The sequence below is a fragment of the Neophocaena asiaeorientalis genome, unplaced genomic scaffold (genome assembly GCF_003031525.2).
Source record: "Neophocaena asiaeorientalis asiaeorientalis breed wild unplaced genomic scaffold, Neophocaena_asiaeorientalis_V1.1 scaffold534, whole genome shotgun sequence".
Classification (NCBI taxonomy): Eukaryota; Metazoa; Chordata; class Mammalia; order Artiodactyla; family Phocoenidae; genus Neophocaena; species Neophocaena asiaeorientalis.
In genome coordinates, this window is record NW_020172826.1 from 2,495,693 (window position 1) to 2,507,586 (window position 11,894).

Here is an 11,894-nt window from a genome sequence, read left to right on the forward strand (position 1 = left end):
ACAGTTTTGAGGGTCAGGAATCTGGAAGCAGCTTAGGTTGCAGTCAGTTGTTGGCCAGGGCTGCAGACATATGAAGAGCTAAAGAATCTGCTCCCAAGCTCACACAGATGGCTGTTGAAAGGAGGCTTCGGTGCCTCACCATAAAGCTGCTGGTGAAATACTAACTACAGTGGGGAAAGGTGTAATAATACAATAGAGAAGCTAACAGGCACCACCTTAATCAAGTGATCAATATAATGTCACCAAATACTGTCTAAGTGGACATTGTATACCTAAGAACACAGCATCACTTCTGTGATATTCCTGAATATCATAGGATATATGCAATCTGAATCTAATTATATGAAAATATCACTCACACAACAAATTGAGACATTCTTCAAAATAACTGGCCTATAATCTTCAAGTGTTAAATTCATGGAATTGTGTTATGTGCTTTGATACAGCTGTGGGAGCACACAGGAGCGGCACCTTGACCTAATTCAATGCCAAGATGTAGGAAGGCCTTTTCCAGAGTAAGGATGTCTAGGCTGAGATCTAGAGTCAGCCTCGAAAAGGCACAATGGGAGTGAAGCAGGTTGTAATGTACAAGACCAAGGAAAAACCACTTGATCATATGCCAACTGATGTCTCTGTGTGTGTGTATCCTTTCTTTAATATCAGTAAGAATGCTCTTTGTCCTATCATATCTAACATGTCACATTTCAAAATATCTTAAGAGGTTGTGTCTATTGCCTTAGTCTAAGAAATGTGCCTTGAAATGCATGTGAAAAGTGAAGAACAATTTTACCTTTGATTGGCTTAGTCACCATAATCATTTTTTCAAACACTATTCATCTCAAAAACTAAGCAATATTATTCTCATAGCACTTTTCATATATTTCCTTAATATATGTGCTTTTTAAAGTTTTTTTTTGATGTGGACCATTTTTTAAATAACTTTATGTCTATATCTTTTCTTGAGATTTTTAATTAATTTATTTATTTAATTTATTTTTGGCTGCGTTGGGTCTTAGTTGCAGCATGTGGGCTTCTCTTCAGTTGTGGCGTGTGGATTTTCTCTTCTCTAGTTGTGGCACGGGTTCCAGAGTGCGTGAGCTCTGTAGTTTGTGGCATGCAGGCTCTCTCGTTGAGGCACGCGAGCTCAGTAGTTGTGGCACGTGGGCTTAGTTGCCCCACCGCACGTGGGATCTTAGTTTCCTGATCAGGGATGGAACCCATGTCCCCTGCATTATAAGGTGGATTCTTTACCACTGGACCACCAGGGAAGTCCCCTGATGTGGACCATTTTTAAAGTCTTCATTGAATTTGTTACAGTATTGCTTCTGTTTCATGTTTTGTTTTGTTTTGGCCCAGAGGCATCTAGGATCTTAGCTCCCCGACCAGAGATCAAACCTGCACCCCCTGCACTGGGAGGCGAAGCCTTAACCACTGAACGGCCAGGGAAGTCCCTATATGTGCCTTTTATGAATGGCATTTTCTAATCGCATCAACAGAGAGTGATACCGAAGACTAAATTCTTTCACCGTGGCAGTTTGCTTATTAGTTGGGAGAGCAAGCCTCTTGTCAGATTGTGCCTAGTTTGAGTCCTATTCTATGCTCACCTCTGCCATTCTTTAAATGGGTAGCCTGAGGCTACTTACTTCTAAGCATAAGTTTTCTCATCTGTCAAATAAGGAAGTAATAGTACCTACTTTGTAGGGTTGTCGTGAGAACTGATTGAGGTAACATGAAAATCACTTAGCTCACTGACTCATAGAAAGTACTCAACAAATCAGATCTTCTGTATCACTCTATAGTCACATTTAGAAAAGGTTATATATAAAATAACTCAAAAAATCATGGTAAAAATATATGTAGAGTGCTATCAAAATAATATTGGCCCACTGTCTTATGAGTGTGTAGATAAAATTTTTAAATGATGGTTACAGTGCCTTAGCCAATCAAAGATATTTGTCTACTCTATCACATTTTGTAAGTTCCCAGGCATCCTCCCCCTTGATTTTGTGAATCCCCAGTCATCTAACCCTCTCTCGAGCGCTCCTAAGAAACAGCCAGGCCAGGGCTAGTGATTCTTCAGTAGAAACTGGGGTCTTTGAAAGCTCTATGGGCACTGCAAAACCCATTTCATTGTAACTCCCTACCAACCCAATCCCTACATTTACTTGTTTGTTCATATATGTATTTGTTTGTATGTTCATTTATTTCGCTGGATAAGGCAAAACGTTGTTTTTTCTGGTATAATAAGAATTATTAAGTGCTTCATAGGTGTCTCATCAAAAGTAAAGCCACTCTCCCATTGGTGTAGTGATATGTGTTTATTGTAGCCACTAGAAAGTGGGAGTGGATGGGATAAGTGATCTAAGGAATATTTTGCCACCAACAAATTAATAAAAAAATATTTGAAGCTTACTGGGCAACAATTAGCAGAGATAAATATAACCATGGTTTGTTTAACTTATGACTTTAATTAACATCTAATTGGGTTAACAATTTTTTGTTGTTTTTTGGTTGACCAACATTCTTAACTTCTCAAGTTTCTTTGTCTTTAACTATAAAAGTGAAAAAACAACTTAGTCCAAGTATATATATATATATATATTTTTTTTTTTAACTGTTAAAAGTGTAAAATAATTGTGAGAGTTGGAGATCATAATCTCTTAACTAGTAAAATGATCCTAGGTTTTGACATTGTAAGCTGGAAAAATTCTGTCTTCTATGTGTCTTGACGCCCCCTCCACACACACACACACACACACACACACACACACACACACACATCTCCTGTCTCCCTTACCACACACATGCCCAAAGCTATATATATTTTAAATCTTTATTTTAATAGAGATATATTAAGAAACATTAAAATATATACAGTACAGGAAAATGGAAGTCACTCTATGGAGAATTATGGCCTTATACTATGTGTCTTATCGCCCCCGCCGCACACACACACACACACACACACACACACACACACACACATCTCCTGTCTCCCTTACCACACACATGCCCAAAGCTATATATATTTTAAATCTTTATTTTAATAGAGATATATTAAGAAACATTAAAATATATACAGTATTGTATGAACCCTGATGAAAAATGATGAATGATATGATTCATCATCATAAAAATGCTGACATAAAGGTAATAGTAGTGATGATAAAAAAGATTAAGATGAAATTTCTTCTGTAGAATCCTTTTACATGTTTGATTTGTTGAGAAAAGTTTAGAAATTAATTAGAATTAATCTCAGATTTAATTTATGCCAATTCAATATATTTTAATGTCTTTGAACTTTGATTTTTGTGAACAACGTTTTAGTTACACTGTTTGATGCACTGGCATTTATTGAACATCTACTATTTACCAAGTATTATGCCACGCTCCCACAAAAAGCTTAAAAGAAAATGATCCCCCAAATCTTAACTCATATTAAAACTTCCCACGTGGTAATTAACAAAGGCATAATATAGACAAAAGGTAGTTTTCTGCAATGGAATATTACTCAGCCATAGAAAGAATGAAATAATGTCATTTGCAGTAACATGGTTGGACCTAGAGATTATCATACTAAGTGAAGTAAGCCAGACAGAGAAAGACAAATATCATACGATATCACTTATATGCGGAATCTAAAAAAAAAAAAAAAGATACAAATGAACTTATTTACAAAGCAGAAATAGACCCGCAGACTTAGAAAATCAATTTATGGTTACCAAAGGGAAAAGGGGGGAAGGGGGTGTGTGGATAAATTAGGAGTTCGGGATTAACGTATACACATGACAATGAAAAAAAAAGATAGTTTTCATGTGTGGGAACAACGAGTGCCCAGAAATGAAATTTAAAAAGTAAAAAGGAGGGCTTCCCTGGTGGCGCAGTGGTTGAGAGTCCGCCTGCCGATGCAGGGGACACGGGTTCATGCCCCGGTCCGGGAAGATCCCACATGCCGCGGAGCTGCTGGGCCCGTGAGCCACGGCCGCTGAGCCTGCGCGTCCGGAGCCTGTGCTCCGCAACGGGAGAGGCCACAGCAGTGAGAGGCCCGCGTACCGCAAAAAAAAAAAAACAAAAACGTAAAAAGGAAGAGAGATGTGAGAATCAGACTTACCTCCAACAGACATGTTGGAAGACATAAGAAAGGAAAGGACACAGAGGAGGATGGAAATGGGGCCGCCCTTCTGGGAGGAAGAAGACTTTCCATCAAGTTCTAATCTGAACGTTACAGAATGCTAATAATGGTGTTTCCCAACCATGAAAGGAAGAAAAGTCACCACAAGATACTGCTAAGATAATAACAATAGGATATAACACAAGAAAAATAAATACTTTTATATGGAAAGATTCAGAAAGGAACTCGCATTAGCACATAAACTCTACACAGAACTATATCTGTGCTCTCCTGGAACACATAATTTGGACAATGTGTGCAAATCCAGAGCTGGTAGTTTCAGGCAGAGAAGGAGCTTCCAAAGTGAGAATTAGTAAACTGAACTGAGATTTACCACTTTGGCAGCCCCAGTGCTAAGGGTAATGCTGCCTGGGATGAAAGGAGTGTGCTCACTGACCCTTCCGGGATACCCAGAATGCAATGGGACTTTTCAAAAGAATGGTGCACAGTCCGTCAGTTGCCATGAAAAGATAGATTTCCGTATTGCATGCTTTACCTATTGGCCCTGACACCTTTATTGTTCATTTAAGCACTCGATACTTATGAATACAAATGGTTTACAGGTAGACTCTTGATTGGATAAAACAACATTTCCTATCTGGAAGAGTAAACACTACAAACAATCTGAAGCCTTAATTCAAAAGAGGGGACAAGCAGAGGATAATCCAGGAGCAGCTAGAATTCTGAGGAGAGGCTCCTGAGATGGGAGAAGGGCAAAAAGGAGGACATGAAGAAGGCAGGAAATAAAGGGAAGGTAAAGAAAAGGGATGCGGAGAGGTACTGAAATTTCTCCCATCCATGAAGCTGTACGGATACCTCTTCCTATTCCCCTGTTCTCTGACAAGGCATTGTGTGCGAATGCAAGGTCCAGGAGAGGCTCAGGGTTGCCAGGCTACTCTAGCTACTGTGGCCTCATCCTCTCTCCACCTCCACTGTGGCACCCCATCCAGATTCCTTTCTTGTCAAACTTGTTTCCAATCACCCAAGCCCTGTAGTCTGTGACCTCTTGGTCAAACTGTCTGTTACCCAGGACACAAATAGATTGAGGGTGTCAGATAACATGGTAATTTGGTGGGGGAGAAGACAGTTTGAGTGAGCACCACAAGACCCTCTATAATACCCCTTTCCCCAAACACACACACCTTTAAAAGTAGATGCCCTTTATCCACCTATGTTTCTCCGTGTGTCTAAGTCACTGGAGGGCAACTGACTGTGATTCATACCTTTTTAAATTTATTTTTTTTGATGCGTTCACTCTCTCTGGGGAGCTAACTGGCAGAACATTTGAGTCAATCCTCCTTTTCTTGGGGAAGAGGGGTAACACAAAGCTGGGTGATGACAAAAGGGCTGTATTGCTCTATGGGAATCACATAGAATTTTGTGTGCACTGAAGCTAGAGCAGTGACACTACATGAAGCAATGCATATCCTGTGAACACATCTTAAATTCAAAGCCATTTCTTCTGGAACTGATTAATGTCCAACTAATACTCATACATGATACTCACCACGTGCTTGATACCCTCTGATTCTCGGAAGAACCTTGTTCTCCAATGTCTCAGTTGCCACCCTCCCCCTGTCCCCTGAAACTCTCAGGATCGCTATGCACACACTGAAGGAGAAGCAGTGGCCTTTGAGGAAGCTAAGACATGACCATGAGGGTAATGGAATGATGCAGAGTTCACCCCAGACATCCACGCTACCACGGCCACTTTATTACACACCTAATACAAGGATTTGGGTGAATGCTCTCAGTAAAAATCATGCTGCTTCAATGAACAGATCAGAGGTAGGGTTGTAGGGTGAGGTGGAGGTTACCTGTTCAAAAATATTTACCCAGAGGTTATTATGGGTCAAGCACTCTAGTTTGAGTAAAGCAGCTACTTTGCATAGAATTAAACAAATCTTCTTAAGAGGTAGAAGAATTGTTCTGCGTGTTGGCTGGCAATTCCTGAAAGCTCTTGTAACATCACATCTTTCTCAGGTTTGCACCCACTTTATCTCTTTCCTTGAATGGGGGAGAGGGAAAGAGGGAGGGGAGAGAGAGAGAGAGAGGGAGAGAGGTACGTAAAGGGAATCACCTTCCTATTCAGGAATATGCTAATGTTTCCAGGTGAGGCCACAAGAACTCAGGAGGTGCACTACTCCAGCTCTGTTATCTTTTCATAAGTTCTGTACAGTTGACTGGGCAGCTGGGTCTAGCACATGTCAGTGCTGAAGTACCACTGTAACTTTCTATTATTTATGTTTAAAGAAACAAATAGGTCTGAGTTAGGAAAGAAGCAGAGTCCGGGCGAGGGCGGGTCGGGGTGGGACCCGCACCTCGGCTTTCAGCCCGACCTCCGGCCAGGGCTTGCGCGCGGTCTCAGCCTCGGGACCAGGCCCGCGCCCCTTGCACCGCCCACCGCTCGCCTCCACTGCCTGCCGGCACCCGCTCCACTCCCTACCCACCCAGACGTGCCTCCCAGGGTCTACCTGGAGCGTCAGGGCTGGCAACCGACCCGGGAGTCGACCGCTCAGCCTGGGTTCTCGACCCTGTGAGCTGCGTCTCCTCCTGGAACTGCAGCTGCTCCCACTAACCTTTGGAAGAGAGAAAAAGCTGTTCCAGACCTTTCTGTGCACCTCAAGTGTGAGAGGAAAGGGCGCTCGCTTGTGTTAGAAGACCTAAACTTCGGCTACTCAAATAGAAAGGCTGGTCCGAGAACCCTGAACCCTCCCGCCCTCACTGGACCTCAGCCGCCAGCAGCGGTCCTTGGGAAGTGGCCGCCAGAAGGGTCGGTGCATCGGGCCGGGGACATGGCTGGGGCAGCTCTAGGCGCCGAGCTCGCTATAGGTCCTCTCTCCCAGGATCGGATAGATGATTCATTTTTATATGTAACGTTTTACCCCACTCTATAGCTCTGGCTGGTTAATATTCAACCCGGGGCTTCGAGAGGCAGCTCGAGGGAAGCAGACAGGGACGACCCGTGCAAGGTATATGGCCGCTCGGGAGTGAAGGCGCAGAAGCCCGAGAGAGGGTGAGGGCGATGTGGCGGCGGGCTCCTCCGGCCTGGGCCTCCCTAGGCCGACTCCGAGGGGGCAGAGAAGCGGGCGGATCCGCGGCCCGGGCCCAGCGCGCGTCCCTGGAGGCGCAGCCGGGAGGCCGCGCCCTGGACAGGCCCCGACCGCCCACGACGCCGACGCCCAGGCCCGGAGCGGCGCGTGCAGGGGCATAGGGCGCGCGGGCGCGAGGACCGGCGCTTCGGCCCAGCGGGCTCGGAGGGCGGGCTGCGGCGCCCTGGCCGCCCGGATCCGACTCTCGCCTGGGTCGGCAGGCTGCGGACGCCGCGGGAGGAGGGAGGTGGGCGCGTGGCGGAAGCTGCAGATTCGATTCCTGTTTTGTTGTCCGGAGGGACGTGCAAACACCAGCCCGGGGACACGACAGGAGTCCCCGGAGTTCCGTAGGTTGCCCTCGGGGCCGCTGCTTCTCCGGGTCCCTCTGGAAATACCGTCAGGGTCATGCGAGGCAGCACGTCTTGCCACCGCCCTTCTCCCACGTCGCCGGCCAAAAATTGAACATTAAGATAAAGCAGCTGTTGTGGTCAATAGAAAGCGGTAGGACACGGTCGTGCCCAAGCCACAGGGCGGGTGGCCAGTGAGGCCCAAGGCGATGCCGCCCTCGGGGGCACGTTCACTTGGAGCGGCGGCGCCGCGGGTCCTCCTAAGGGCTGGGCCGCGTGGCCCCGAGGAATCCAGGGGTCCAGGAGGCCCCGGTCCGCAGTCCAGGCTGCCATCCCCTGGCGCTGGGCAGTTGACAGGCTGGCGGGGCTGCACGGGGGAAGAAGGCTCCGGGCTGGGGAAGGGAGCTTCGTGCCGGGAGCTGCAGCCCAGAGTTTGCAGGAGGCTCCCCCCCTCCCAACCCCCCGCCGTCAGAGAAACTGACAAACAAGACTCTGCCTCATCCGATAAGAATGGCTCCTACGATTTCACGGATTTTAGGCGGGGGTGGAGGCTTTGAGGTTAGGAGAGCCCTGTGAATGAACATCGCCGGAGGCCCAGGGTCCGCAGAAGAAGGGTTTTATTTGACTTTCTTTTATTTGATATTATCTTATTTTCTAACAAAGTGACCTGTCGTTTGTCGCCTTGGGCTCTGCAGGCAAATCCCCTTCTGTGGCGCTGGGGACAGCCTGCAGGGTGTCTGCCTCTGCCCGCAACAGCGCTCCCGTCCTCCCGTGCCCACACACAGCGGGGTGAATCAGTCAGACTCGCGGTCCATTCAACACAGGCCGCCGCGTAAAGTGACACTAGAAAAGGCCCTGCCAGTTCATCCGAGAGGACCAGGAAAGACGCCACCAAGCTTCAGATAGGTGCAGTAACCCCGCCCAGAGGAGCAGAGTTGAGGGGGCTGCTGACACTAGCAGAACGGGGGAAAGCACCCAAGAACTGGGTTGCCACCGGTCGGGGTTCCAAGTCACATTCCGTATGCTCCTCTACTGACTTCTCGGGGACAGCGGAAACGGCTCTAGGTCTCATCTCCCCGAAGGGACTAGGATAAAGGTTCCTGCCCAGGACTGCGTGCGGGGGCGGGAAAGACTTTACTGCTTCTGGACGGAGGAAGCATTGGGAGAGGGAGTCTCGGAGCTCTAAGGAAACCACACCATGCCTTAGTCCTGGTACAACAGGTCACAGCATCAGGGGATCATTTTCTAAGTTGATGGAAGACAAGCAAGCAAGTCAATAAACAAAAACCCCACTTTGGAGTGGATAAAGAAAACAGAAGAGAGAAAAGATAGGGGGAGGAAAAGACAGGGAAACAAGGGGTGGGGCGAACACCCTAAACATTTTTGCAGGAAAAACAGAATAGGAGAACTGGCTCTGGAAAGATCCATCAAAGTCAGGGGATGCAGACACACACGCTGCTCAGGGAGGGCCCAGTGAGTCTGAACTTCTCTGAGCCCTTTTGAGAGAATTAAAAAAAATGCAGTCCTCCACACAACCCCTTAAAAGTAAACACTTTTACCATATATTCATTAAATGTTAAAAAATTTTTTTCTTTTAAAAGTAGATGGTTCTTTTAGTCATACTTTGGCTGAGTAACTTTGGTTTCCAATATCTCCTGTTTTCTACAACTGCCATTGAACCATTAACAACTCATTGCTACAACAGAAGTAGCAATGATTTTTAAAGGTAATTAAGTAGAATTAAATATATCTTTAATGGGATATTTTATTTCTTGCAGGCCTTCTGTAATCTTCAAACAAAATCTAAAATCAACATTTACATAAAATGCATAAAATAGCACAGAAGTGAATGGAGTTATGCATCCTACACACAATAAATTCTGTTTTCTATCTTTTCAGATAGAATGTCAACAATGAGAAGGCCTCCTTTTGGGGGGTGGGGTGGGGCCAGTGATAAATAAACTTTTAAGATCAAAGTAAAAACCTGAAAAAGTACATTAGTAATGTGTCTAAAATCGGGTTGCTACTTAACCCATTTAAAAAACATCTCGTCTTCAATGATCATTTTCTCAAGTTCAGTTAAAATGCAACTGTCAGATTAGGGAGGCTGGGAGAAGGATAGTTTTAAAATTTTCCTTCTGAAAATCTGCTATAAGAAATTTCTCCCGTTTACTTCCCGACCTCTCTTTCCTCAGACAGCCACGTTTCTGGCTTCCCCGCGTGCTTAGATTAACTACAGCTTGCAAAGGGGTTTTATAAGACAATCAATAGGGACTCTATATTCATAAAGGCCTCTGATCTGATTACACCTTTTATTTTTTTCATTCCTCTCTCAAAAATTTAAGTCGGCGCGAGCCTGGAAGTCCCAGCGTTGCAGCGCCTGTGAGAGGCCGGAGGCTGCGGAGCACTGGCGACAGCGGCGAGGGCGCCCGTGGATTAGGATGTGGATTGCAGGACAGACCTTTGTTTGGTCACATTCTCGACGGGGCTTGGGGGGAGGGTCGTCCTCCTTCGAGATCGCGCCAGATTTTTATAGACTCGCCTTAAAAGAACTCGCCGCTCTTCATAGAGTTAATTTATGGGGCTTTCGAGGAATATTGGGACTTTTAAGACGCTCTTTATTTTTTTCCCATTAGTATTTTCTGGTTACACTCCTAAAGGGACTCCCGGGTTTCAGCACCTCGCAGGAAGAGGGTGGGAGTGCGAGAAAGAACGGGGCCAGGAGGAGAAGGGGAGGATTTCTCCCCTAATCAAACTGCCTACAGGGCCCAGGCTGCCCAACATATTTTTAAAAATTAAATTTCTAACCATGTTGTGGGCAGTAAAACTCAGATTTAGGAACTGGGAGGAAATTGAGACAAACGAGGGCTATATCTACCTTTCCCCAGGTTTCCACCCATTTGAATTCAGTATTAGGGGAAGGAAGAGTTTGGGGCCTTAAGAATTTTAAGTTTAAAAAACGAGGACAGACCGGAGAAAGGATTAGAGTAACAGGTGAGGGGGGCGGGGAGGAAAAGCCCTTGGACCGCGTATTGTCTGCGCGGGGTTCCAGCCCCCCCCCCCCACCCACCCAGTCTCTGGGGCACAGAGGTGGGCGGCGAGGGCTCAAGGCCTGGGATGCCTGGGCTCCCGGGGGCCCGACCTCCCGCTCGCCATCTTTGATCCCAAGCGGAGAAGGTTGGTGTTCATGCTATAGATTGCCTTAAAGGTTCCTTTAAGCACTTTAATACACAACTAGCTCAGAAATCATTAAGAGACCTAGAGAAGGAGAAAAAAATACCTCACACTCACCGGTAATAAGTGTTGACATGCAGCAAAAATCGATTGAGTGGAACCGAGGTGGTGGCAGTAGCGATGGCTGTAGGGGGACCAGCGTGGGAGCGGGAGGGGCTAGGGAACTAGGCTTTTCTCACTTGAAGGGAAAAGGAGGTGCGGAAAGGGGCCGAAGGGCCAGCGAGGATGGGTGTGGGAAAGGGAGGTGAGGAGGGTAATTCTCCCTTCTGGAAGTCCTGGGAAAGAGCTGAGGTGGGAGAAAGGGCCTCGCATCAGCCCCGAGTCTCCGCCCACAGCCTGCACCACTCAAGTCGGGGAAGTGACAACTCTTCCCAAACCTCGACTTCCATTTTTGTTTTCTGCAGATTTGATTGATTTCCTTGAAATTGAGTTCTGTTTCAGCAAGCAAACTAGGCCGAGATCCACGTCCTGCACCCAGCGCTCCCAAGTCGTTCTTGGGCCTGCAGACGCAAATCCTCCCAGGGGGTCTCGTTAGCGCTTCCAGGCCCCCATCCCCAAATCCCCTCTGCCATTACCCTCCCTCGCCGCCCCTCCCCCCAAGCCCGGCGGAGGCTCTGGGAGGCCCGGACTGACAAGCCCCGCGGCTCCAGAAGCCAAAGTCCGCCCGTGGGGACCGTTTTCCTCTCCACTGCTCTCAAGTGAACAACAAGGACGGAGGTGACCCTCGTCCAAAGGGCTTTTATCTGCCCTCCACAGCCGCGTGATCCCACCGCAGGTCCGAGGCAGAGCTTAAAAAGGAAAGAAAGAAAGTTAATGTGCATTAAGCACTGATCTTAAATAGGGGACATTATCTGCGATCTCTTTAAGTGGCAGCAGCACTCCCATGCAGAACAAAGACTCAGTGTCTGAGCTCCAAAAGCTCATAGGTAAAGTTTCAGTCCGATAAAAGCAACTTAAGCGCAAAAACACAGGTTTTCTCGGCCCCAGAAAACTGGCGGTTACTTTTTGCTCCCGATTCCCCAGCCAGGGTGATGTTTTTCTTTGCCCACC